Source organism: Lipophrys pholis, assembly GCF_963383615.2.
Source record: "Lipophrys pholis genome assembly, chromosome: 10".
In the NCBI taxonomy this organism is placed as follows: Eukaryota; Metazoa; Chordata; class Actinopteri; order Blenniiformes; family Blenniidae; genus Lipophrys; species Lipophrys pholis.
The window spans coordinates 31,015,770-31,043,582 of NC_137640.1; the positions used below are offsets into that span (position 1 = coordinate 31,015,770).

General features: G+C 42.7%; 1 long non-coding RNA gene across 1 annotated transcript; it reads right to left on the reverse strand.

Annotated features, from left to right (window-relative positions):
- Positions 1-4,813: 4,813 nt before the first annotated feature.
- On the reverse strand, positions 4,814-27,813 carry LOC308115784. Its single transcript, XR_013935724.1, has 25 exons — positions 27,700-27,813; positions 23,839-24,660; positions 23,563-23,736; positions 23,311-23,424; positions 20,057-20,239; positions 19,844-19,954; positions 19,568-19,741; positions 19,316-19,429; positions 18,772-19,086; positions 18,496-18,669; positions 18,244-18,357; positions 15,002-15,295; positions 14,726-14,899; positions 14,474-14,587; positions 13,930-14,244; positions 13,654-13,827; positions 13,402-13,515; positions 10,099-10,392; positions 9,823-9,996; positions 9,573-9,686; positions 9,029-9,343; positions 8,753-8,926; positions 8,501-8,614; positions 5,258-5,551; positions 4,814-5,155 (listed from the first exon to the last, which is right to left on the reverse strand). It is a non-coding gene; the product is annotated as an uncharacterized lncRNA (long non-coding RNA).

Sequence of the window (27,813 nt, forward strand, 5' to 3'; positions counted from 1 at the left end):
TCGGGGCACTCAGAACCATGGAACGGTCCGGTTTTGAGGAGCCGTTTGCTGATTGGTCAGTGATTTACTACACGCCCTCAATATTTTAATATGTCGCAGTATGAATCCTCTGTTGTTCACATATTCTTTGCACTAGTTGTTTTTTGCTGCGCAACTTTCATGTTGGTCCCTAAAGAGCAGACGTGAGGCCGGACGGAGACCGGGACGCCGTAACCGATGCTACCAAGTCTACTCGTCGCTTGGCGTCACTGGTTGGTGGTCCATTGCGTGAACCAGCCGCCCCAGAGCTCCGGTTCCCCGACACTGGAACCTGTCGGTGTGCCGGGACTCCGAGCCCCAGTGTCTGTCCTGGCATCGCGTCCGCAATCTCTGCCTCCATGTGGAAGTTGCAGCCGTCACAACCAGCGGCGCGACGCCGGGGCGACGTTCACTCTCTCAGAACCAACATGGAAGTTGTGGCTGTCACGTCTCCGGGGACGGAGCCAACCGGCTGGCATTCGCTCCCTCGGAACCAACATGGAAGTTCAGCTGCAGCTCTGTGGCTGCAGAAAATAAAACTAAAAGAACTAAACAACTGGAGCGAAAATTTAAGAGTTTTCTTAGAATTTTTCCTTACTAAGATAAAAGTAATTCACAAAGCATCTTCAGCTCTAAGAGAGCTCCTAAGGTAGAAAACCACTAAAAGTCGTGAGGAGGACTTATAAGAAGCCTAAAGGTTTCTTAAAGAGACAAGATGACCAAAAGACAAAGAGAAAGGAAAGCTGTTCTCTGTTTGTTTAAAAAGTGGTGCCTACTATTTTTTAGAAGGTGCGAAAAAAGTTAATATTTTCAAAGGGGTGTTTGTTTTTGTCTCTGCTTGGTGCTGTGTTTCTGGTCCCCCCGACACACACACACACACACACACACACACACACACACACCCCATGCGATGGCAAAGAACGATCTTCTCTTTGCTCACATGACGCCACCCCACCAGGAGCTCGTGGATAATCAGGTGGTGGGGGTGGGGGTAGGGGGTGAATCTGCACGTACTATGAAATAGAGTCCTGGCGGCGCCACTGTGTTGAATGACAACAACTAATGGCACGCGACCGGCTCGATTCCTGCAGGAATAATGTTTGTTGTGGACCTCATCAGGGAGGATCTTCTTCTGGTGAGTCCTCAGGTTATGTCCTTGGACTAATGTCTTTCTATTTTCCCTGTTCAACATCATTCAAACTAACTTTTCCTTCAGAGTTCTCTTAAGTTTCTTGGTTTTGAACTGGAAGTGGTTAAAATGCTTCAGGGCGACCAATCAACTAGATATCATGATGTTTCTTTAGTCATATTTACTTTGTGTATTTATTCAATCTTTCAGTCACATAACTAACCTAACTTTCTTCACTATTGTTGTAAAATCATTCCTGTTTTTTATTTTATCCAAATGTACTGTTGGGCTGAAGATTCCAGTGAACTATTCCACAAAGTTTCTCCAGTGACAGTGAACAGGCCATAAAACAGCAGGGGAGCGAGCCAGTTTTACGACCCCCCCCCCCCCCCCCCCCCCCCAGGTTGATAACCAATGAGGATGGTCGAATCCGACCCGAACACCACAGGGGTCCAAAACTCAGCCTTGGTGAAACTTTTCCAACCAACTCTCTCTGCTTCTCAATCTAACCTTCGAGGGAGACACATGTCTCTGCCTCAGGATGATGAAGAGAGCACCAAGTAGGAACAAAAGAACCACCAACGCCAGCCCGCTGGACGAGCAGGACCCAGTTTGGACTCCATCTTCTGTTTCCTATATTTTTCCCTTTTTTGGGGGAATTCTGGAGACCAGAGCCAGCGTCTCCTCTTCTCCAAAATCATCCTCTCAGCTGTCTACTCCTGCAGCTGAAGCCAAGCATCTGAATTCAGGACGCTGAATTCAGACCCGGTAACAACCAGTTACCACAGCCTCCCAGAACCAACAGCACCAAACCACGGAGGGTAAGAGCTTTTGTCTGGGCAGAGAATAGTTAGAATGATGTTCTGTTGAAAATGCAATGTGTTTCAATGTGCCGCTCAGAAGGCCGCAGCATCTCATATGTTTGTGTACGCGCGTTCACGCGCACCAACCAAGTCAAGGAATCTGGTTTTCCACCTCAGAACCAGAGGTCCAAGTGAGCTCCAGGCCCACTGGGAGCTCTGTGTGGAGGAACCAGGGTTCAGAACCGAGCGTCGCCAGAATTCTCTGTCTTTCTCTTGTCTTCATCCTCTCTCATCTCTCCCCTCCTTCTACTAACCCACATCTGCCTCGCAGATATGCGCCCCCCTCCCCCTCAACTGATCAAGATAAGCTCACACACACTGCTGCATGTAACACCTAAGTGTTACCTGCTGCAAGAGCAGATCTACCTTGATCACAAGAGTTCTAACTGCAGGTCCCGACCTCCACTTAGGACTCCAGTGCTCAGAACCGGGCCAATGGAACCGCCCGTTCGTTTCGCCCTCGGTAGACTGCCTCGCTCCGAGACCGTCCTCGCGCATGCGCGTTCGACGGACGTCTTGTTTATCTGGCCGCTAAGCAACCGCCGCGTCCCCAGAAAGAGCGAGTCAAACGCCTCTAGTGGTCGCGTGGGTCATCGCAATCCCTCTCACACTCACCACTCCAGACCCCACACACACACACACACACACACACACACACACACACACACTCTTTGTACATAGTGTTGCTGTTTAATAGATTAGATCTCCATGTTAGATGTCGTTTGCTATTTGAATGTGTTGATTTATGAGATGATTTCAGAATTATTTATGAATTTATACATTTTTATTAATAAACGCCTGTTAGCTGAATTGAACGCTTCTTGGTGATTATTGTGTATTTATTGTTGACAATTCACTGGTTTGTAACAGTCTGTACTCGGATCTCACAGCTTCCAATTTATTTAAGATTGTTATATTTTATACAGAAATATTAACTAACTTAAATAAACTTTTTACAAACGAGACTGATATTTTGGTATTAGCTATTTCCAGTTTATCTGGTGGTGCCCCGATTTATTAATACATAAATAAAAAAATTATGCAAATTAACTCACTGACTGCCAGGCATTTTCAGCTTTGGGAAGTGCGTTCTGCCAGCGTTTTCAGGGGATTTGACCCAACTTTGAAGGGCCACAGAATATGCATTTTGTTAGACTATGTAAAACCAAGGGCACCAAATTAAAGATAAGGCTCTCTGCTTTCATCTGGAAAAAACAGTTTGTTTCTACCGTTGCTTTACCGTTAATGAGCAATCTGCCGTAGAACATAGCAAAGTTTCACCCAAAACACCTGCTTCTGACCAAAAAACAGAGAAAACAAGCTTTTTGTAAACAGTAACTAATCAAGCGGAAAAGTGACTTTTATATGCATTTTTGTTGCTTTAGTGACTCCTCAAACATCTTAACACCTTTTCCAATATATAAATTATAAAAACATGACTCAGAAAAAATACTTTTGATGGCAAATTTTTGGAAATTTATTCACAAAACAGAAAATGCAACTTTTTTAAACCATCTCAAAAAGTACACAAATTTTGAAACAACAGAAAAATAGATAATAGAACTAGAAATGTATGAACTAGAAAAAAAGTGAGTGTGTGAGTGTGAGAGTGAGTTTGTGCGTGCGTGTGAGTTTGTGAAGAGTGTGTGAGAGTGTGCGTGTTAGAGTGTATGTGTGTGTGCCCGTGTGAGAGTGTGTGCTTTTTCAATCCTCCCAGGCCCAGTAGTTCGGCTTTGTGTGGTAGAAGGTGAAACAGTCTCCTGTGTGCAAGGGAACACGACACGCTGCGCACCACTTGTTGGTCTCCTTGCGAAGACCCCTGTGTGCACACACCCGACATCTTCTCGTCGGTCTCTCCTTCTTGCTGGTGGCCATCAGGTGTTCCATCTTGTGCCTTTTTGTTTGTCCATCCAGCCTGCTCTCTGGGTCAACCACCTGTAAATAATAGGAATATGTATATCACTATACCAGGACAATATACAAACAAATAATATTTACAGTGGTATGAGAAGGATTTATCTTTACTTCTGCGAGTTTCCACGCCTCCCCTCCTTTCAAGTTTGCATATGACAGGCAACTTAGCAAGTTCTTACCTTCAACTCTTTCTGGAGCTTCTGGAGACGAGTCTCTGCTGGATCCAGATGGCAACCACTCATCTGAGGAATCCGGATCTGGTTCGCTGTAAGAGCCCGCGTCACTCGAGCCAGCCGGTGATACGCTCCGTGAGGCAGCAGGTGTCTCCCGGCGCCGCGGTCTTCCTCCCCGATCCGCGGGTCAAACGCTCCCACAGTGTTAACTGTTTATAACCGCCCTTCTTCGCCATGTCTCTTGCTATCCTGTCTCTCTCTAAACCGCTATCTCTCGCTAATGCTAACTCCCGCCGCTCCGCTACCTGCTCACACAACGTTCTCCAAACACTCCACACACTTCCGCCTCTCGGCAGAATTTTGACCCCACCGATCGCGCAATACTGCATTCTAGTGGCATCGAAAATCATTGCAGGTAATGTCTCAGTATAAAGGCTCATTCATAAGGTGCGCCAGACATTTCTACAGCCCGCTGTGGAAAAAAAATAAAAACTCGTCCAAGTCGTCAATGGCAGTGAGCGTTACTATACATTATACTCGTCAAACTCGTCAATGGCAGCCAATGAGTTAATAAATTATTTATTAATAAATTATTTATGAATAAATTATTTTTGATAATTTATTCATTTTGTCCCCTTTTTAAGTAATTACTCAATTACTTTGGGAGTTGTTAATGAGTAAATGACCGTTTACTTCCATTAATAATTTAAATTTTTCATAAATTACTTCCAGTGATTTATTACTTTCAGTAATCTATTACTTACAGTAATTTAATGCTAATAACCAACCATAAATCCCAACAAGACCATCAATATGAAGTTTATTATATCAAATGACTCTGTGTATCTTCTTCATGAGACAGACTAAAGAGGATTAGTCCTCACCAGGAAGAGATTCTCCGTTACAGTCATCAGAGTCACAACATCTGGCAGATGCCAGAACCCTTGAAGAGCCTGAATCCAGTGAAAATGTCTGATCTCCTGTGGTTGGACACACGGAGGACGTTGCACAGCCTTTGAAGATTGTCTCTGTTGTAGATGATGGTGCCAGTGTGGTATCTACAGAGTGAAAACTGAGTTAGTAGTAGTTGGTGAAAAGCTGCCAGAACGTTGCAGTACATGTATTTTATTGAGGAATTCTAGAGAAGAAGAAAAGTCTACCTAGAATGGTTGCTGATATACACATGGTCTCTGAGGAGCAGGTCACTGAGGTTGTTGATGAACAGGAGGAGTCTGAGCAGGACAGGCATTGGAGAGGTGGAGTAGTACTTGTTGTAGGTGGAGCAGTAGTTGTTAGCGTCCCATCATTACACTCATCTCCTTGACAACAGGTTGGTCCAGTGGTGAAGGTTCCAATATTTAGCAGGAGTGGAAACATCCCCAGGTCTGGAGCAGCTTCACACACACTCTGAGATATACAACCAAAGGATGGAGAATCCTGAGAACCGCTCGTTACTGTGGAAGAAGAAGAAAAACAAGGATTATTTTTGAACAAATATATTTATTGGATTTTCACAGGACAACATTAAAGTTTGCCAATAAGAAAAAAAACAATAACAAGGAAAGGTTGAAAACAACAGCATGATGGACAGTATTCATGGTTAAAACTCTCAGACTGAGTAGTTTAAAGTACAAGACATGTGATGGTCTGTCACCAGAGACACCAAAGCAGCAATGGTCAATAGATAACGACCAGGAAAAATCACAATAAAACAGAAATACAAAGAAGGAAAAACCACATCTCTACACACTTAAGGTCCAAGAGTCCTCCAGGAGTCTTTAACTTCTGACAAGGACAAGAATTCTATTTTCCACTGAATCAGCCACACCACCACATCTGTCCACTGGACAATCCAGACCACCACATCTGTCCACTGGACAAACCAGACCACCACATCTGTCCACTGGACCATCCAGACCACCACATCTGTCCACTGGACAAACCAGACCACCACATCTGTCCACTGGACCATCCAGACCACCACATCTGACCACTTGGTCTAGTAGGAAACCTTCAGGTCTGGCTGTGGTAAGGTTTGAATGCAACACACAATATACAGTCATTCTCTCATCACTTTTTCTTAGTTTACAGTTTGGGTGAAAGACTCCAAGAATAACCAGTTTCAGGCACAGGGAGCGCTTTTCACCTTTAACATATGACAGTTTGTCCAAGACCTCCTTCCACAACATCTGGATGAGAGAGAACTTCCAAAGGCATTGAAAAAGTATTGGATTGAGTTAAACAATAGGATTTTCTGTACCTTTCTTAACTTCCCTCAGTGTAAATGAGTACAAATGTAAATTAAGCAGTAATGGAGTTGTATTAAGTTGCTGGATGTTTTCTCAGGACAATTGTGTCACTAATGAACCAGTTGGGGGCAGTAGAGAGTTGGGCTGAGTATGGAGCAGAACACATGAAGGCTTTTTTACCCAGTTCCATGCGGACAGTTGGAATTGTGAGTAAAAATAAGTCTTGAGACTGCAGACTGGAGTTATTTCTGGGTTTCTGGGTCATATAACTGCATAGGTACAGAGGCAGCAAACCAAGAATTGCCTTATAGATAAAACCAAGCCAGTGAATGTGTCTGTGTAGAGGGAGGGCCGCCATCCAACGCCTGCCCAAAGTGAACAATGATGAGTGAGAGCTCTGCAGCCCGTTATAAACCTCAGTGCTCCATGGTCAACTGTGTCCAGCGAGTGAAGACACTGACAAGAGGCATTCATGTATACAATGTCCCCATAGTCCAACATGGACAAGAAAGTCGCCTCAACAAGGCTCTTTTTAGTCTGGAAGGAGAAGCGCGATCGATTTCTGAAATAAAAACCCAATTTCAATTGAAGCTTTCTCACCAGCTGCTCAATGTGAGGCTTAAACGAGAGGGAATCATCAATTGTGATCCCAAGGTATTTATAGGAGATAACTTCCTCAAAGGCATGACCTTCTAGGGTAGTGACGGGGGTCAGATTAGTCTCCGTCTTCCTGGAATGTGAAAACAGCATGACTTTTGGTTTCTCATCATTTAACATTAACCTCAGGTCTTTCAGGTTGAGCTGAACAGCAGAAAAAGCTGCCTGCAGCTTAAAGAGGGCCTCTTTTAAAGACGGTGCAGAACAATAAATGACTGTGTCATCAGCATAAAGATGAAAGTTGGCCTCCACAACATTCTGATTGAGGGTATCAATGTAAATTGGAAATAACAATGGCCCAAGGACCGACCCCTGTGGAACACCTTTGGACACTGGAAGTAACTTGGAGGTGCTGCCATCAACCTGCACGCTCTGACTTCGTCCAGACAGATCATTTTGGAACCAGTGAACAGTTTGTTCCTCTAGACCAATGTCCAGGAGTCTCTGTAGCAGCACGTCATGGTGGACTGTTTCAAAAGCCTTAGAAAGTCAATCAAAAGTGCTGCACACTCTTGTTTTTTGTCCAATGGCACAATAAAATCATTCAAAGCCTTAGTGGCTGCTGTGACTGTACTGTGCCCTTTCCTAAGGCCTGACTGGTAATCTGATCAAATATTATTTGAGTAGAAGAACTCTTTTAGTTGTTCATTCACCAGGGATTCAAGTACCTTACCCAGAGCAGAGAGTTTGGAGATGGAGGCCGATAGTGGTCTAAAATAGCCCGTCACCTCCTTTGTGCAGGGGGAGGACAAAGGCAGTCTTCCACATGTGTGGGATCTCATTAAAAGTTAAACATGAGTTAAAAAGATAAGATAAGGGATGAGCAATAAAATCTGCAGCTAATTTTAAAAAGCGTGGCTCCAAATTGTCGGAATCCCGCTTTCTTATTTACATTCAAATGTTTCAGTGCCTTATTTACCTGAGAGACTGTAATTGGCTTGAAAGTAAAGGACAGACTGTGGCTGTTTGGGACCAGTGTAGGAGGTTTCTGACGATGACCACAAGAGTCGAAAATTGGCGCTGAAGCAATGAAGTGTTCATTAAAGCAGTCAAGCATCACAGATCTATCAGGAACAGTTTGGGATCCTTCATTATACAAGAGGGAAACTCAACTGCTTTTGACTTCCCAGATAAAGACTTAATTGTCTTCCAAAACTTCCTTGGGTTCTTCAAGTTTTCTATAACCTCTGCAATTTGCTCAAGATTGTTTTTCTTGCAGCTTTGAATCAAACCAAAAGTGAACAAAGTCACAACAAGTTAACATAATGAACCAAACTGGGACATATTTCTTTACACCAACTAAGAGATCATGGAATAAATGTTGAAATACTTCTTACAATGTGGAATTAAAAGTGAGGAACTGCAGAGAAACCTTGTTCAGGATAAACTGGGAGGAGATGAAACTAGAAATTCTTGAAAATAGAACTAAATATGTTTTACTGAAGTGGTAAAATAGACAGAAAGACATTAGTCCAAGGACATAACCTGAGGACTCACCAGTTCCTTCAAAGCACCGATCCTCATCTCCTTGACATTGTGTTGAAAAATTGCAATTATCATCATCCAAACAGAAGAAACACTGTCCACCATTGTCTTCCTCAGGAGTCGGAGCTGAAACATTAAAGAACAATGAGTTTTATTAGAAGATGAGAGAACATTTCAGTATCACACCATCAATATGAAGGTTATTATATCAAATGACTCTGTGTATCTTCTTCATGAGACAGACTAAAGAGGATTAGTCCTCACCAGGAAGAGTTTCTCCGTTACAGTCATCAGAGTCACAACATCTGGCAGATGCCAGAACCCTTGAAGAGCCTGAATCCAGTGAAAATGTCTGATCTCCTGTGGTTGGACACACGGAGGACGTTGCACAGCCTTTGAAGATTGTCTCTGTTGTAGATGATGGTGCCAGTGTGGTATCTACAGAGTGAAAACTGAGTTAGTAGTAGTTGGTGAAAAGCTGCCAGAACGTTGCAGTACATGTATTTTATTGAGGAATTCTAGAGAAGAAGAAAAGTCTACCTAGAATGGTTGCTGATATACACATGGTCTCTGAGGAGCAGGTCACTGAGGTTGTTGATGAACAGGAGGAGTCTGAGCAGGACAGGCATTGGAGAGGTGGAGGAGGAGGTGCTGTAGGTGGAGCAGTAGTTGTAGTTGGTGGAGCAGTAGTTGTTAGTGTCCCATCATTACACCGATCTCCTTGACAGCTGATTGGTCCAGTGGTGAAGGTTCCAATATTTTGCAGGAGAGGAAACATCCCCAGGTCTGGAGCAGCTCCTAACACACTCTGAGTTATACAACCAGAAACTCGAGATTCCGCAGAACCGCTCGTTACTGTGGAAGAAAAGAAATGTTTTTTTCAATTAAAATATCTGAGAGTACGAATTCCAAACGTTCCAAAATTGTGTTTATTTGGTGTAGAAAGTGAGAAAGTAAATTTGGTCCAGAAGAATCAAGTTTAGAATTCGTCAAAAATAGTTGTGTACTTCATGATTTGTACTTCAATACACTTCCCAACCAAGTTATTCATTAATCATCTTGATGTCATGAATTTAAAACTGACCAGATCCTTCAAAGCACCGATCCTCATCTCCTTGACATTGTGTTGAAAAATTGCAATTATCATCATCCAAACAGAAGAAACACTGTCCACCATTGTCTTCCTCAGGAGTCGGAGCTGAAACATTAAAGAACAATGAGATTTATTGGAAGATGAGAGAACATTTCAGTATCACACCATCAATATGAAGGTTATTATATCAAATGACTGTGTATCTTCTTCATGAGACAGACTAAAGAGGATTAGTCCTCACCAGGAAGAGTTTCTCCGTTACAGTCATCAGAGTCACAACATCTGGCAGATGCCAGAACCCTTGAAGAGCCTGAATCCAGTGAAAATGTCTGATCTCCTGTGGTTGGACACACGGAGGACGTTGCACAGCCTTTGAAGATTGTCTCTGTTGTAGATGGTGGTGCCAGTGTGGTATCTACAGAGTGAAAACTGAGTTAGTAGTAGTTGGTGAAAAGCTGCCAGAATGTTGCAGTACATGTATTTTATTGAGGAATTCTAGAGAAGAAGAAAAGTCTACCTAGAATGGTTGCTGATATACACATGGTCTCTGAGGAGCAGGTCACTGAGGTTGTTGATGAACAGGAGGAGTCTGAGCAGGACAGGCATTGGAGAGGTGGAGTAGTACTTGTTGTAGGTGGAGCAGTAGTTGTTAGCGTCCCATCATTACACTCATCTCCTTGACAACAGGTTGGTCCAGTGGTGAAGGTTCCAATATTTAGCAGGAGTGGAAACATCCCCAGGTCTGGAGCAGCTTCACACACACTCTGAGATATACAACCAAAGGATGGAGAATCCTGAGAACCGCTCGTTACTGTGGAAGAAGAAGAAAAACAAGGATTATTTTTGAACAAATATATTTATTGGATTTTCACAGGACAACATTAAAGTTTGCCAATAAGAAAAAAAACAATAACAACTAAAGGTTGAAAAGAACAGCGTGATGGACAGTATTCATGGTTTAAACTCTCAGACTGAGTAGTTTAAAGTACAAGACATGTGATGGTCTGTCACCAGAGACACCAAAGCAGCAATGGTCAATAGATAACGACCAGGAAAAATCACAATAAAACAGAAATACAATGAAGGAAAAAACACATCTCTACACACTTAAGGTACAAGAGTCCTCCAGGAGTCTTTAACTTCTGACAAGGACAAGAATTCTATTTTCAACTGAAGCAGCCACACCACCACATCTGTCCACTGGACCATCCAGACCACCACATCTGTCCACTGGACCATCCAGACCACCACATCTGTCCACTGGACCATCCATACCACCACATCTGTCCACTTGACAATCCAGACCACCACATCTGTCCACTGGACCATCCATACCACCACATCTGTCCACTTGACCATCCAGACCACCACATCTGACCACTGGACCATCCAGACCACCACATCTGACCACTTGGTCTAGTAGGAAACCTCCAGGTCTGGCTGTGGAAAGGTTTGAATGCAACACACAATATACAGTCATTCTCTCATCACTTTTTCTTAGTTTACAGTTTGGGTGAAAGACTCCAAGAATAACCAGTTTCAGGCACAGGGAGCGCTTTTCACCTTTAACATATGACAGTTTGTCCAAGACCTCCTTCCACAACATCTGGATGAGAGAGAACTTCCAAAGGCATTGAAAAAGTATTGGATTGAGTTAAACAATAGGATTTTCTGTACCTTTCTTAACTTCCCTCAGTGTAAATGAGTACAAATGTAAATTAAGCAGTAATGGAGTTGTATTAAGTTGCTGGATGTTTTCTCAGGACAATTGTGTCACTAATGAACCAGTTGGGGGCAGTAGAGAGTTGGGCTGAGTATGGAGCAGAACACATGAAGGCTTTTTTACCCAGTTCCATGCGGACAGTTGGAATTGTGAGTAAAAATAAGTCTTGAGACTGCAGACTGGAGTTATTTCTGGGTTTCTGGGTCATATAACTGCATAGGTACAGAGGCAGCAAACCAAGAATTGCCTTATAGATAAAACCAAGCCAGTGAATGTGTCTGTGTAGAGGGAGGGCCGCCATCCAACGCCTGCCCAAAGTGAACAATGATGAGTGAGAGCTCTGCAGCCCGTTATAAACCTCAGTGCTCCATGGTCAACTGTGTCCAGCGAGTGAAGACACTGACAAGAGGCATTCATGTATACAATGTCCCCATAGTCCAACATGGACAAGAAAGTCGCCTCAACAAGGCTCTTTTTAGTCTGGAAGGAGAAGCGCGATCGATTTCTGAAATAAAAACCCAATTTCAATTGAAGCTTTCTCACCAGCTGCTCAATGTGAGGCTTAAACGAGAGGGAATCATCAATTGTGATCCCAAGGTATTTATAGGAGATAACTTCCTCAAAGGCATGACCTTCTAGGGTAGTGACGGGGGTCAGATTAGTCTCCGTCTTCCTGGAATGTGAAAACAGCATGACTTTTGGTTTCTCATCATTTAACATTAACCTCAGGTCTTTCAGGTTGAGCTGAACAGCAGAAAAAGCTGCCTGCAGCTTAAAGAGGGCCTCTTTTAAAGACGGTGCAGAACAATAAATGACTGTGTCATCAGCATAAAGATGAAAGTTGGCCTCCACAACATTCTGATTGAGGGTATCAATGTAAATTGGAAATAACAATGGCCCAAGGACCGACCCCTGTGGAACACCTTTGAACACTGGAAGTAACTTGGAGGTGCTGCCATCAACCTGCACGCTCTGACTTCGTCCAGACAGATCATTTTGGAACCAGTGAACAGTTTGTTCCTCTAGACCAATGTCCAGGAGTCTCTGTAGCAGCACGTCATGGTGGACTGTTTCAAAAGCCTTAGAAAGTCAATCAAAAGTGCTGCACACTCTTGTTTTTTGTCCAATGGCACAATAAAATCATTCAAAGCCTTAGTGGCTGCTGTGACTGTACTGTGCCCTTTCCTAAGGCCTGACTGGTAATCTGATCAAATATTATTTGAGTAGAAGAACTCTTTTAGTTGTTCATTCACCAGGGATTCAAGTACCTTACCCAGAGCAGAGAGTTTGGAGATGGAGGCCGATAGTGGTCTAAAATAGCCCGTCACCTCCTTTGTGCAGGGGGAGGACAAAGGCAGTCTTCCACATGTGTGGGATCTCATTAAAAGTTAAACATGAGTTAAAAAGATAAGATAAGGGATGAGCAATAAAATCTGCAGCTAATTTTAAAAAGCGTGGCTCCAAATTGTCGGAATCCCTCTTTCTTATTTACATTCAAATGTTTCAGTGCCTTATTTACCTGAGAGACTGTAATTGGCTTGAAAGTAAAGGACAGACTGTGGCTGTTTGGGACCAGTGTAGGAGGTTTCTGACGATGACCACAAGAGTCGAAAATTGGCGCTGAAGCAATGAAGTGTTCATTAAAGCAGTCAAGCATCACAGATCTATCAGGAACAGTTTGGGATCCTTCATTATACAAGAGGGAAACTCAACTGCTTTTGACTTCCCAGATAAAGACTTAATTGTCTTCCAAAACTTCCTTGGGTTCTTCAAGTTTTCTATAACCTCTGCAATTTGCTCAAGATTGTTTTTCTTGCAGCTTTGAATCAAACCAAAAGTGAACAAAGTCACAACAAGTTAACATAATGAACCAAACTGGGACATATTTCTTTACACCAACTAAGAGATCATGGAATAAATGTTGAACTACTTCTTACAATGTGGAATTAAAAGTGAGGAACTGCAGAGAAACCTTGTTCAGGATAAACTGGGAGGAGATGAAACTAGAAATTCTTGAAAATAGAACTAAATATGTTTTACTGAAGTGGTAAAATAGACAGAAAGACATTAGTCCAAGGACATAACCTGAGGACTCACCAGTTCCTTCAAAGCACCGATCCTCATCTCCTTGACATTGTGTTGAAAAATTGCAATTATCATCATCCAAACAGAAGAAACACTGTCCACCATTGTCTTCCTCAGGAGTCGGAGCTGAAACATTAAAGAACAATGAGTTTTATTAGAAGATGAGAGAACATTTCAGTATCACACCATCAATATGAAGGTTATTATATCAAATGACTCTGTGTATCTTCTTCATGAGACAGACTAAAGAGGATTAGTCCTCACCAGGAAGAGTTTCTCCGTTACAGTCATCAGAGTCACAACATCTGGCAGATGCCAGAACCCTTGAAGAGCCTGAATCCAGTGAAAATGTCTGATCTCCTGTGGTTGGACACACGGAGGACGTTGCACAGCCTTTGAAGATTGTCTCTGTTGTAGATGATGGTGCCAGTGTGGTATCTACAGAGTGAAAACTGAGTTAGTAGTAGTTGGTGAAAAGCTGCCAGAACGTTGCAGTACATGTATTTTATTGAGGAATTCTAGAGAAGAAGAAAAGTCTACCTAGAATGGTTGCTGATATACACATGGTCTCTGAGGAGCAGGTCACTGAGGTTGTTGATGAACAGGAGGAGTCTGAGCAGGACAGGCATTGGAGAGGTGGAGGAGGAGGTGCTGTAGGTGGAGCAGTAGTTGTAGTTGGTGGAGCAGTAGTTGTTAGTGTCCCATCATTACACCGATCTCCTTGACAGCTGATTGGTCCAGTGGTGAAGGTTCCAATATTTTGCAGGAGAGGAAACATCCCCAGGTCTGGAGCAGCTCCTAACACACTCTGAGTTATACAACCAGAAACTCGAGATTCCGCAGAACCGCTCGTTACTGTGGAAGAAAAGAAATGTTTTTTTCAATTAAAATATCTGAGAGTACGAATTCCAAACGTTCCAAAATTGTGTTTATTTGGTGTAGAAAGTGAGAAAGTAAATTTGGTCCAGAAGAATCAAGTTTAGAATTCGTCAAAAATAGTTGTGTACTTCATGATTTGTACTTCAATACACTTCCCAACCAAGTTATTCATTAATCATCTTGATGTCATGAATTTAAAACTGACCAGTTCCTTCAAAGCACCGATCCTCATCTCCTTGACATTGTGTTGAAAAATTGCAATTATCATCATCCAAACAGAAGAAACACTGTCCACCATTGTCATCCTCAGGAGTCGGAGCTGAAACATTAAAGAACAATGAGTTTTATTAGAAGATGAGAGAACATTTCAGTATCACACCATCAATATGAAGTTTATTATATCAAATGACTCTGTGTATCTTCTTCATGAGACAGACTAAAGAGGATTAGTCCTCACCAGGAAGAGTTTCTCCGTTACAGTCATCAGAGTCACAACATCTGGCAGATGCCAGAACCCTTGAAGAGCCTGAATCCAGTGAAAATGTCTGATCTCCTGTGGTTGGACACACGGAGGACGTTGCACAGCCTTTGAAGATTGTCTCTGTTGTAGATGGTGGTGCCAGTGTGGTATCTACAGAGTGAAAACTGAGTTAGTAGTAGTTGGTGAAAAGCTGCCAGAATGTTGCAGTACATGTATTTTATTGAGGAATTCTAGAGAAGAAGAAAAGTCTACCTAGAATGGTTGCTGATATACACATGGTCTCTGAGGAGCAGGTCACTGAGGTTGTTGATGAACAGGAGGAGTCTGAGCAGGACAGGCATTGGAGAGGTGGAGTAGTACTTGTTGTAGGTGGAGCAGTAGTTGTTAGCGTCCCATCATTACACTCATCTCCTTGACAACAGGTTGGTCCAGTGGTGAAGGTTCCAATATTTAGCAGGAGTGGAAACATCCCCAGGTCTGGAGCAGCTTCACACACACTCTGAGATATACAACCAAAGGATGGAGAATCCTGAGAACCGCTCGTTACTGTGGAAGAAGAAGAAAAACAAGGATTATTTTTGAACAAATATATTTATTGGATTTTCACAGGACAACATTAAAGTTTGCCAATAAGAAAAAAAACAATAACAACTAAAGGTTGAAAAGAACAGCGTGATGGACAGTATTCATGGTTTAAACTCTCAGACTGAGTAGTTTAAAGTACAAGACATGTGATGGTCTGTCACCAGAGACACCAAAGCAGCAATGGTCAATAGATAACGACCAGGAAAAATCACAATAAAACAGAAATACAAAGAAGGAAAAACCACATCTCTACACACTTAAGGTCCAAGAGTCCTCCAGGAGTCTTTAACTTCTGACAAGGACAAGATTTCTATTTTCAACTGAAGCAGCCACACCACCACATCTGTCCACTGGACAATCCAGACCACCACATCTGTCCACTGGACAAACCAGACCACCACATCTGTCCACTGGACCATCCAGACCACCACATCTGTCCACTGGACCATCCATACCACCACATCTGTCCACTGGACCATCCAGACCACCACATCTGACCACTTGGTCTAGTAGGAAACCTCCAGGTCTGGCTGTGGTAAGGTTTGAATGCAACACACAATATACAGTCATTCTCTCATCACTTTTTCTTAGTTTACAGTTTGGGTGAAAGACTCCAAGAATAACCAGTTTCAGGCACAGGGAGCGCTTTTCACCTTTAACATATGACAGTTTGTCCAAGACCTCCTTCCACAACATCTGGATGAGAGAGAACTTCCAAAGGCATTGAAAAAGTATTGGATTGAGTTAAACAATAGGATTTTCTGTACCTTTCTTAACTTCCCTCAGTGTAAATGAGTACAAATGTAAATTAAGCAGTAATGGAGTTGTATTAAGTTGCTGGATGTTTTCTCAGGACAATTGTGTCACTAATGAACCAGTTGGGGGCAGTAGAGAGTTGGGCTGAGTATGGAGCAGAACACATGAAGGCTTTTTTACCCAGTTCCATGCGGACAGTTGGAATTGTGAGTAAAAATAAGTCTTGAGACTGCAGACTGGAGTTATTTCTGGGTTTCTGGGTCATATAACTGCATAGGTACAGAGGCAGCAAACCAAGAATTGCCTTATAGATAAAACCAAGCCAGTGAATGTGTCTGTGTAGAGGGAGGGCCGCCATCCAACGCCTGCTTAAAGTGAACAATGATGAGTGAGAGCTCTGCAGCCCGTTATAAACCTCAGTGCTCCATGGTAAACTGTGTCCAGCGAGTGAAGACACTGACAAGAGGCATTCATGTATACAATGTCCCCATAGTCCAACATGGACAAGAAAGTCGCCTCAACAAGGCTCTTTTTAGTCTGGAAGGAGAAGCGCGATCGATTTCTGAAATAAAAACCCAATTTCAATGGAAGCTTTCTCACCAGCTGCTCAATGTGAGGCTTAAACGAGAGGGAATCATCAATTGTGATCCCAAGGTATTTATAGGAGATAACTTCCTCAAAGGCATGACCTTCTAGGGTAGTGACGGGGGTCAGATTAGTCTCCGTCTTCCTGGAATGTGAAAACAGCATGACTTTTGGTTTCTCATCATTTAACATTAACCTCAGGTCTTTCAGGTTGAGCTGAACAGCAGAAAAAGCTGCCTGCAGCTTAAAGAGGGCCTCTTTTAAAGACGGTGCAGAACAATAAATGACTGTGTCATCAGCATAAAGATGAAAGTTGGCCTCCACAACATTCTGATTGAGGGTATCAATGTAAATTGGAAATAACAATGGCCCAAGGACCGACCCCTGTAGAACACCTTTGAACACTGGAAGTAACTTGGAGGTGCTGCCATCAACCTGCACGCTCTGACTTCGTCCAGACAGATCATTTTGGAACCAGTGAACAGTTTGTTCCTCTAGACCAATGTCCAGGAGTCTCTGTAGCAGCACGTCATGGTGGACTGTTTCAAAAGCCTTAGAAAGTCAATCAAAAGTGCTGCACACTCTTGTTTCTTGTCCAATGGCACAATGAAATCATTCAAAGCCTTAGTGGCTGCTGTGACTGTACTGTGCCCTTTCCTAAGGCCTGACTGGTAATCTGATCAAATATTATTTGAGTAGAAGAACTCTTTTAGTTGTTCATTCACCAGGGATTCAAGTACCTTACCCAGAGCAGAGAGTTTGGAGATGGAGGCCGATAGTGGTCTAAAATAGCCCGTCACCTCCTTTGTGCAGGGGGAGGACAAAGGCAGTCTTCCACATGTGTGGGATCTCATTAAAAGTTAAACATGAGTTAAAAAGATAAGATAAGGGATGAGCAATAAAATCTGCAGCTAATTTTAAAAAGCGTGGCTCCAAATTGTCAGAATCCCGCTTACTTATTTACATTCAAATGTTTCAGTGCCTTATTTACCTGAGAGACTGTAATTGGCTTGAAAGTAAAGGACAGACTGTGGCTGTTTGGGACCAGTGTAGGAGGTTTCTGAGGATGACCACAAGAGTCGAAAATTGGCGCTGAAGCAATGAAGTGTTCATTAAAGCAGTCAAGCATCACAGATCTATCAGGAACAGTTTGGGATCCTTCATTATACAAGAGGGAAACTCAACTGCTTTTGACTTCCCAGATAAAGACTTAATTGTCTTCCAAAACTTCCTTGGGTTCTTCAAGTTTTCTATAACCTCTGCAATTTGCTCAAGATTGTTTTTCTTGCAGCTTTGAATCAAACCAAAAGTGAACAAAGTCATAACAAGTTAACATAATGAACCAAACTGGGACATATTCCTTTACACCAACTAAGAGATCATGGAATAAATGTTGAACTACTTCTTACAATGTGGAATTAAAAGTGAGGAACTGCAGAGAAACCTTGTTCAGGATAAACTGGGAGGAGATGAAACTAGAAATTCTTGAAAATAGAACTAAATATGTTTACTGAAGTGGTAAAATAGACAGAAAGACATTAGTCCAAGGACATAACCTGAGGACTCACCAGTTCCTTCAAAGCACCGATCCTCATCTCCTTGACATTGTGTTGAAAAATTGCAATTATCATCATCCAAACAGAAGAAACACTGTCCACCATTGTCTTCCTCAGGAGTCGGAGCTGAAACATTAAAGAACAATGAGTTTTATTAGAAGATGAGAGAACATTTCAGTATCACACCATCAATATGAAGGTTATTATATCAAATGACTCCGTGTATCTTCTTCATGAGACAGACTAAAGAGGATTAGTCCTCACCAGGAAGAGTTTCTCCGTTACAGTCATCAGAGTCACAACATCTGGCAGATGCCAGAACCCTTGAAGAGCCTGAATCCAGTGAAAATGTCTGATCTCCTGTGGTTGGACACACGGAGGACGTTGCACAGCCTTTGAAGATTGTCTCTGTTGTAGATGATGGTGCCAGTGTGGTATCTACAGAGTGAAAACTGAGTTAGTAGTAGTTGGTGAAAAGCTGCCAGAACGTTGCAGTACATGTATTTTATTGAGGAATTCTAGAGAAGAAGAAAAGTCTACCTAGAATGGTTGCTGATATACACATGGTCTCTGAGGAGCAGGTCACTGAGGTTGTTGATGAACAGGAGGAGTCTGAGCAGGACAGGCATTGGAGAGGTGGAGGAGGAGGTGCTGTAGGTGGAGCAGTAGTTGTAGTTGGTGGAGCAGTAGTTGTTAGTGTCCCATCATTACACCGATCTCCTTGACAGCTGATTGGTCCAGTGGTGAAGGTTCCAATATTTTGCAGGAGAGGAAACATCCCCAGGTCTGGAGCAGCTCCTAACACACTCTGAGTTATACAACCAGAAACTCGAGATTCCGCAGAACCGCTCGTTACTGTGGAAGAAAAGAAATGTTTTTTTCAATTAAAATATCTGAGAGTACGAATTCCAAACGTTCCAAAATTGTGTTTATTTGGTGTAGAAAGTGAGAAAGTAAATTTGGTCCAGAAGAATCAAGTTTAGAATTCGTCAAAAATAGTTGTGTACTTCATGATTTGTACTTCAATACACTTCCCAACCAAGTTATTCATTAATCATCTTGATGTCATGAATTTAAAACTGACCAGTTCCTTCAAAGCACCGATCCTCATCTCCTTGACATTGTGTTGAAAAATTGCAATTATCATCATCCAAACAGAAGAAACACTGTCCACCATTGTCTTCCTCAGGAGTCGGAGCTGAAACATTAAAGAACAATGAGTTTTATTAGAAGATGAGAGAACATTTCAGTATCACACCATCAATATGAAGGTTATTATATCAAATGACTCTGTGTATCTTCTTCATGAGACAGACTAAAGAGGATTAGTCCTCACCAGGAAGAGTTTCTCCGTTACAGTCATCAGAGTCACAACATCTGGCAGATGCCAGAACCCTTGAAGAGCCTGAATCCAGTGAAAATGTCTGATCTCCTGTGGTTGGACACACGGAGGACGTTGCACAGCCTTTGAAGATTGTCTCTGTTGTAGATGATGGTGCCAGTGTGGTATCTACAGAGTGAAAACTGAGTTAGTAGTAGTTGGTGAAAAGCTGCCAGAACGTTGCAGTACATGTATTTTATTGAGGAATTCTAGAGAAGAAGAAAAGTCTACCTAGAATGGTTGCTGATATACACATGGTCTCTGATGAGCAGGTCACTGAGGTTGTTGATGAACAGGAGGAGTCTGAGCAGGACAGGCATTGGAGAGGTGGAGGAGGAGGTGCTGTAGGTGGAGCTGTAGTTGTTGTAGGTGGAGCAGTACTTGTTATAGTTGGAGCAGTAGTTGTAGTTGGTGGGGCAGTAGTTGTTCTAGGTGGAGCAGTACTTGTAGGTGGAGCAGGTGTTGTTAGCGTCCCATCATTACACTCATCTCCTTGACAACAGGTTGGTCCAGTGGTGAAGGTTCCAATATTTAGCAGGAGTGGAAACATCCCCAGGTCTGGAGCAGCTTCACACACACTCTGAGATATACAACCAAAGGATGGAGAATCCTGAGAACCGCTCGTTACTGTGGAAGAAGAAGAAAAACAAGGATCATTTTTGAACAAATATATTTATTGGATTTTCACAGGACAACATTAAAGTTTGCCAATAAGAAAAAAAACAATAACAAGGAAAGGTTGAAAAGAACAGCGCGATGGACAGTATCCATGGTTAAAACTCTCAGACTGAGTAGTTTAAAGTACAAGACATGTGATGGTCTGTCACCAGAGACACCAAAGCAGCAATGGTTAATAGATAACGACCAGGAAAAATCACAATAAAACAGAAATACAATGAAGGAAAAAACACATCTCTACACACTTAAGGTCCAAGAGTCCTCCAGGAGTCTTTAACTTCTGACAAGGACAAGATTTCTATTTTCCACTGAAGCAGCCACACCACCACATCTGTCCACTGGACCATCCAGACCACCACATCTGTCCACTGGACAATCCAGACCACCACATCTGTCCACTGGACCATACAGACCACCACATCTGTCCACTGTAGAAAACCAAACTCCAACATCTGTCCACTGAAAAGCGAGACTACCACATCTGTCCATTGGACCAGCCAGACCACCACATCTGTCCACTTGACAATCCAGACCACCACATCTGTCCACTGGACCATCCATACCACCACATCTGTCCACTGGACCATCCAGACCACCACATCTGACCACTTGGTCTAGTAGGAAACCTTCAGGTCTGGCTGTGGTAAGGTTTGAATGCAACACACAATATACAGTCATTCTCTCATCACTTTTTCTTAGTTTACAGTTTGGGTGAAAGACTCCAAGAATAACCAGTTTCAGGCACAGGGAGCGCTTTTCACCTTTAACATATGACAGTTTGTCCAACACCTCCTTCCACAACATCTGGATGAGAGAGAACTTCCAAAGGCATTGAAAAAGTATTGTATTGAGTTAAACAATAGGATTTTCTGTACCTTTCTTAACTTCCCTCAGTGTAAATGAGTACAAATGTAAGTTAAGCAGTAATGGAGTTGTATTAAGTTGCTGGATGTTTTCTCAGGACAATTGTGTCACTAATGAACCAGTTGGGGGCAGTAGAGAGTTGGGCTGAGTATGGAGCAGAACACATGAAGGCTTTTTTACCCAGTTCCATGCGGACAGTTGGAATTGTGAGTAAAAATAAGTCTTGAGACTGCAGACTGGAGTTATTTCTGGGTTTCTGGGTCATATAACTGCATAGGTACAGAGGCAGCAAACCAAGAATTGCCTTATAGATAAAACCAAGCCAGTGAATGTGTCTGTGTAGAGGGAGGGCCGCCATCCAACGCCTGCCCAAAGTGAACAATGATGAGTGAGAGCTCTGCAGCCCGTTATAAACCTCAGTGCTCCATGGTCAACTGTGTCCAGCGAGTGAAGACACTGACAAGAGGCATTCATGTATACAATGTCCCCATAGTCCAACATGGACAAGAAAGTCGCCTCAACAAGGCTCTTTTTAGTCTGGAAGGAGAAGCGCGATCGATTTCTGAAATAAAAACCCAATTTCAATTGAAGCTTTCTCACCAGCTGCTCAATGTGAGGCTTAAACGAGAGGGAATCATCAATTGTGATCCCAAGGTATTTATAGGAGATAACTTCCTCAAAGGCATGACCTTCTAGGGTAGTGACGGGGGTCAGATTAGTCTCCGTCTTCCTGGAATGTGAAAACAGCATGACTTTTGGTTTCTCATCATTTAACATTAACCTCAGGTCTTTCAGGTTGAGCTGAACAGCAGAAAAAGCTGCCTGCAGCTTAAAGAGGGCCTCTTTTAAAGACGGTGCAGAACAATAAATGACTGTGTCATCAGCATAAAGATGAAAGTTGGCCTCCACAACATTCTGATTGAGGGTATCAATGTAAATTGGAAATAACAATGGCCCAAGGACCGACCCCTGTGGAACACCTTTGGACACTGGAAGTAACTTGGAGGTGCTGCCATCAACCTGCACGCTCTGACTTCGTCCAGACAGATCATTTTGGAACCAGTGAACAGTTTGTTCCTCTAGACCAATGTCCAGGAGTCTCTGTAGCAGCACGTCATGGTGGACTGTTTCAAAAGCCTTAGAAAGTCAATCAAAAGTGCTGCACACTCTTGTTTCTTGTCCAATGGCACAATGAAATCATTCAAAGCCTTAGTGGCTGCTGTGACTGTACTGTGCCCTTTCCGAAGGCCTGACTGGTAATCTGATCAAATATTATTTGAGTAGAAGAACTCTTTTAGTTGTTCATTCACCAGGGATTCACGTACCTTACCCAGAGCAGAGAGTTTGGAGATGGAGGCCGATAGTGGTCTAAAATAGCCCGTCACCTCCTTTGTGCAGGGGGAGGACAAAGGCAGTCTTCCACATGTGTGGGATCTCATTAAAAGTTAAACATGAGTTAAAAAGATAAGATAAGGGATGAGCAATAAAATCTGCAGCTAATTTTAAAAAGCGTGGCTCCAAATTGTCGGAATCCCTCTTTCTTATTTACATTCAAATGTTTCAGTGCCTTATTTACCTGAGAGACTGTAATTGGCTTGAAAGTAAAGGACAGACTGTGGCTGTTTGGGACCAGTGTAGGAGGTTTCTGAGGATGACCACAAGAGTCGAAAATTGGCGCTGAAGCAATGAAGTGTTCATTAAAGCAGTCAAGCATCACAGATCTATCAGGAACAGTTTGGGATCCTTCATTATACAAGAGGGAAACTCAACTGCGTTTGACTTCCCAGATAAAGACTTAATTGTCTTCCAAAACTTCCTTGGGTTCTTCAAGTTTTCTATAACCTCTGCAATTTGCTCAAGATTGTTTTTCTTGCAGCTTTGAATCAAACCAAAAGTGAACAAAGTCATAACAAGTTAACATAATGAACCAAACTGGGACATATTTCTTTACACCAACTAAGAGATCATGGAATAAATGTTGAACTACTTCTTACAATGTGGAATTAAAAGTAAGGAACTGCAGAGAAACCTTGTTCAGGATAAACTGGGAGGAGATGAAACTGTAGAAATTCTTGAAAATAGAACTAAATATGTTTTACTGAAGTGGTAAAATAGACAGAAAGACATTAGTCCAAGGACATAACCTGAGGACTCACCAGTTCCTTCAAAGCACCGATCCTCATCTCCTTGACATTGTGTTAAAATATTGCAATTATCATCATCCAAACAGAAGAAACACTGTCCACCATTGTCTTCCTCAGGAGTCGGAGCTGAAACATTAAAGAACAATGAGTTTTATTAGAAGATGAGAGAACATTTCAGTATCACACCATCAATATGAAGTTTATTATATCAAATGACTCTGTGTATCTTCTTCATGAGACAGACTAAAGAGGATTAGTCCTCACCAGGAAGAGTTTCTCCGTTACAGTCATCAGAGTCACAACATCTGGCAGATGCCAGAACCCTTGAAGAGCCTGAATCCAGTGAAAATGTCTGATCTCCTGTGGTTGGACACACGGAGGACGTTGCACAGCCTTTGAAGATTGTCTCTGTTGTAGATGATGGTGCCAGTGTGGTATCTACAGAGTGAAAACTGAGTTAGTAGTAGTTGGTGAAAAGCTGCCAGAACGTTGCAGTACATGTATTTTATTGAGGAATTCTAGAGAAGAAGAAAAGTCTACCTAGAATGGTTGCTGATATACACATGGTCTCTGAGGAGCAGGTCACTGAGGTTGTTGATGAACAGGAGGAGTCTGAGCAGGACAGGCATTGGAGAGGTGGAGGAAGAGGTGCTGTAGGTGGAGCAGTAGTTGTTGTAGGTGGAGCAGTAGTTGTTGTCGGTGGAGCAGTAGTCGTTATAGGTGGAGCAGTAGTTGTTAGCGTCCCATCATTACACTGATCTCCTTGACAACAGGTTGGTCCAGTGGTGAAGGTTCCAATATTTAGCAGGAGTGGAAACATCCCCAGGTCTGAGCAGGACAGGCATTGGAGAGGTGGAGGAAGAGGTGCTGTAGGTGGAGCTGTAGTTGTTGTAGGTGGAGCAGTAGTTGTAGTTGGTGGAACAGTAGTCGTTGTCAGTGGAGCAGTCGTCATTGTCGCTGGAGCAGTAGTCGTTGTAGGTGGAGCAGTCGTTGTTGTAGATGGAGCAGTAGTCGTTGTAGGTGGAGCAGTACTTGTTGTAGGTGGAGCAGTAGTCGTTGTCGGTGGAGCAGTAGTCGTTGTCGGTGGAGCAGTAGTCGTTGTAGGTGGAGCAGTACTTGTTGTAGATGGAGCAGTAGTTGTAGTTGGTGGGGCAGTAGTCGTCGGTGGAGCAGTACTTGTTGTAGGTGGAGCAGTAGTTGTTAGTGTCCCATCATTACACTCATCTCCTTGACAACAGGTTGGTCCAGTGGTGAAGGTTCCAATATTTAGCAGGAGTGGAAACATCCCCAGGTCTGGAGCAGCTTCACACACACTCTGAGATATACAACCAAAGGATGGAGAATCCTGAGAACCGCTCGTTACTGTGGAAGAAGAAGAAAAACAAGGATTATTTTTGAACAAATATATTTATTGGATTTTCACAGGACAACATTAAAGTTTGCCAATAAGAAAAAAAACAATAACAAGGAAAGGTTGAAAAGAACAGCGTGATGGAAAGTATCCATGGTTTAAACTCTCAGACTGAGTAGTTTAAAGTACAAGACATGTGATGGTCTGTCACCAGAGACACCAAAGCAGCAATGGTTAATAGATAACGACCAGGAAAAATAACAATAAAACAGAAATACAATGAAGGAAAAAACACATCTCTACACACTTAAGGTCCAAGAGTCCTCCAGGAGTCTTTAACTTCTGACAAGGACAAGAATTCTATTTTCCACTGAAGCAGCCACACCACCACATCTGTCCACTGTAGAAAACCAAACTCCAACATCTGTCCACTGAAAAGCGAGACTACCACATCTGTCCACTGGACCAACCAGACCACCACATCTGTCCATTGGACCAGCCAGACCACCACATCTGTCCACTGGACCATCCATACCACCACATCTGTCCACTGGACAATCCACAGCAATACATCTGTCCACTTGACCATCCATACCACCACATCTGTCCACTGGACCATCCAGACCACCACATCTGACCACTTGGTCTAGTAGGAAACCTTCAGGTCTGGCTGTGGTAAGGTTTGAATGCAACACACAATATACAGTCATTCTCTCATCACTTTTTCTTAGTTTACAGTTTGGGTGAAAGACTCCAAGAATAACCAGTTTCAGGCACAGGGAGCGCTTTTCACCTTTAACATATGACAGTTTGTCCAAGACCTCCTTCCACAACATCTGGATGAGAGAGAACTTCCAAAGGCATTGAAAAAGTATTGGATTGAGTTAAACAATAGGATTTTCTGTACCTTTCTTAACTTCCCTCAGTGTAAATGAGTACAAATGTAAATTAAGCAGTAATGGAGTTGTATTAAGTTGCTGGATGTTTTCTCAGGACAATTGTGTCACTAATGAACCAGTTGGGGGCAGTAGAGAGTTGGGCTGAGTATGGAGCAGAACACATGAAGGCTTTTTTACCCAGTTCCATGCGGACAGTTGGAATTGTGAGTAAAAATAAGTCTTGAGACTGCAGACTGGAGTTATTTCTGGGTTTCTGGGTCATATAACTGCATAGGTACAGAGGCAGCAAACCAAGAATTGCCTTATAGATAAAACCAAGCCAGTGAATGTGTCTGTGTAGAGGGAGGGCCGCCATCCAACGCCTGCTTAAAGTGAACAATGATGAGTGAGAGCTCTGCAGCCCGTTATAAACCTCAGTGCTCCATGGTAAACTGTGTCCAGCGAGTGAAGACACTGACAAGAGGCATTCATGTATACAATGTCCCCATAGTCCAACATGGACAAGAAAGTCGCCTCAACAAGGCTCTTTTTAGTCTGGAAGGAGAAGCGCGATCGATTTCTGAAATAAAAACCCAATTTCAATTGAAGCTTTCTCACCAGCTGCTCAATGTGAGGCTTAAACGAGAGGGAATCATCAATTGTGATCCCAAGGTATTTATAGGAGATAACTTCCTCAAAGGCATGACCTTCTAGGGTAGTGACGGGGGTCAGATTAGTCTCCGTCTTCCTGGAATGTGAAAACAGCATGACTTTTGGTTTCTCATCATTTAACATTAACCTCAGGTCTTTCAGGTTGAGCTGAACAGCAGAAAAAGCTGCCTGCAGCTTAAAGAGGGCCTCTTTTAAAGACGGTGCAGAACAATAAATGACTGTGTCATCAGCATAAAGATGAAAGTTGGCCTCCACAACATTCTGATTGAGGGTATCAATGTAAATTGGAAATAACAATGGCCCAAGGACCGACCCCTGTGGAACACCTTTGGACCCTGGAAGTAACTTGGAGGTGCTGCCATCAACCTGCACGCTCTGACTTCGTCCAGACAGATCATTTTGGAACCAGTGAACAGTTTGTTCCTCTAGACCAATGTCCAGGAGTCTCTGTAGCAGCACGTCATGGTGGACTGTTTCAAAAGCCTTAGAAAGTCAATCAAAAGTGCTGCACACTGTTGATTTTTGTCCAATGGCACAATGAAATCATTCAAAGCCTTAGTGGCTGCTGTGACTGTACTGTGCCCTTTCCTAAGGCCTGACTGGTAATCTGATCAAATATTATTTGAGTAGAAGAACTCTTTTAGTTGTTCATTCACCAGGGATTCAAGTACCTTACCCAGAGCAGAGAGTTTGGAGATGGAGGCCGATAGTGGTCTAAAATAGCCCGTCACCTCCTTTGTGCAGGGGGAGGACAAAGGCAGTCTTCCACATGTGTGGGATCTCATTAAAAGTTAAACATGAGTTAAAAAGATAAGTTAAGGGATGAGCAATAAAATCTGCAGCTAATTTTAAAAAGCGTGGCTCCAAATTGTCGGAATCCCGCTTTCTTATTTACATTCAAATGTTTCAGTGCCTTATTTACCTGAGAGACTGTAATTGGCTTGAAAGTAAAGGACAGACTGTGGCTGTTTGGGACCAGTGTAGGAGGTTTCTGAGGATGACCACAAGAGTCGAAAATTGGCGCTGAAGCAATGAAGTGTTCATTAAAGCAGTCAAGCATCACAGATCTATCAGGAACAGTTTGGGATCCTTCATTATACAAGAGGGAAACTCAACTGCGTTTGACTTCCCAGATAAAGACTTAATTGTCTTCCAAAACTTCCTTGGGTTCTTCAAGTTTTCTATAACCTCTGCAATTTGCTCAAGATTGTTTTTCTTGCAGCTTTGAATCAAACCAAAAGTGAACAAAGTCATAACAAGTTAACATAATGAACCAAACTGGGACATATTTCTTTACACCAACTAAGAGATCATGGAATAAATGTTGAACTACTTCTTACAATGTGGAATTAAAAGTGAGGAACTGCAGAGAAACCTTGTTCAGGATAAACTGGGAGGAGATGAAACTAGAAATTCTTGAAAATAGAACTAAATATGTTTTACTGAAGTGGTAAAATAGACAGAAAGACATTAGTCCAAGGACATAACCTGAGGACTCACCAGTTCCTTCAAAGCACCGATCCTCATCTCCTTGACATTGTGTTGAAAAATTGCAATTATCATCATCCAAACAGAAGAAACACTGTCCACCATTGTCTTCCTCAGGAGTCGGAG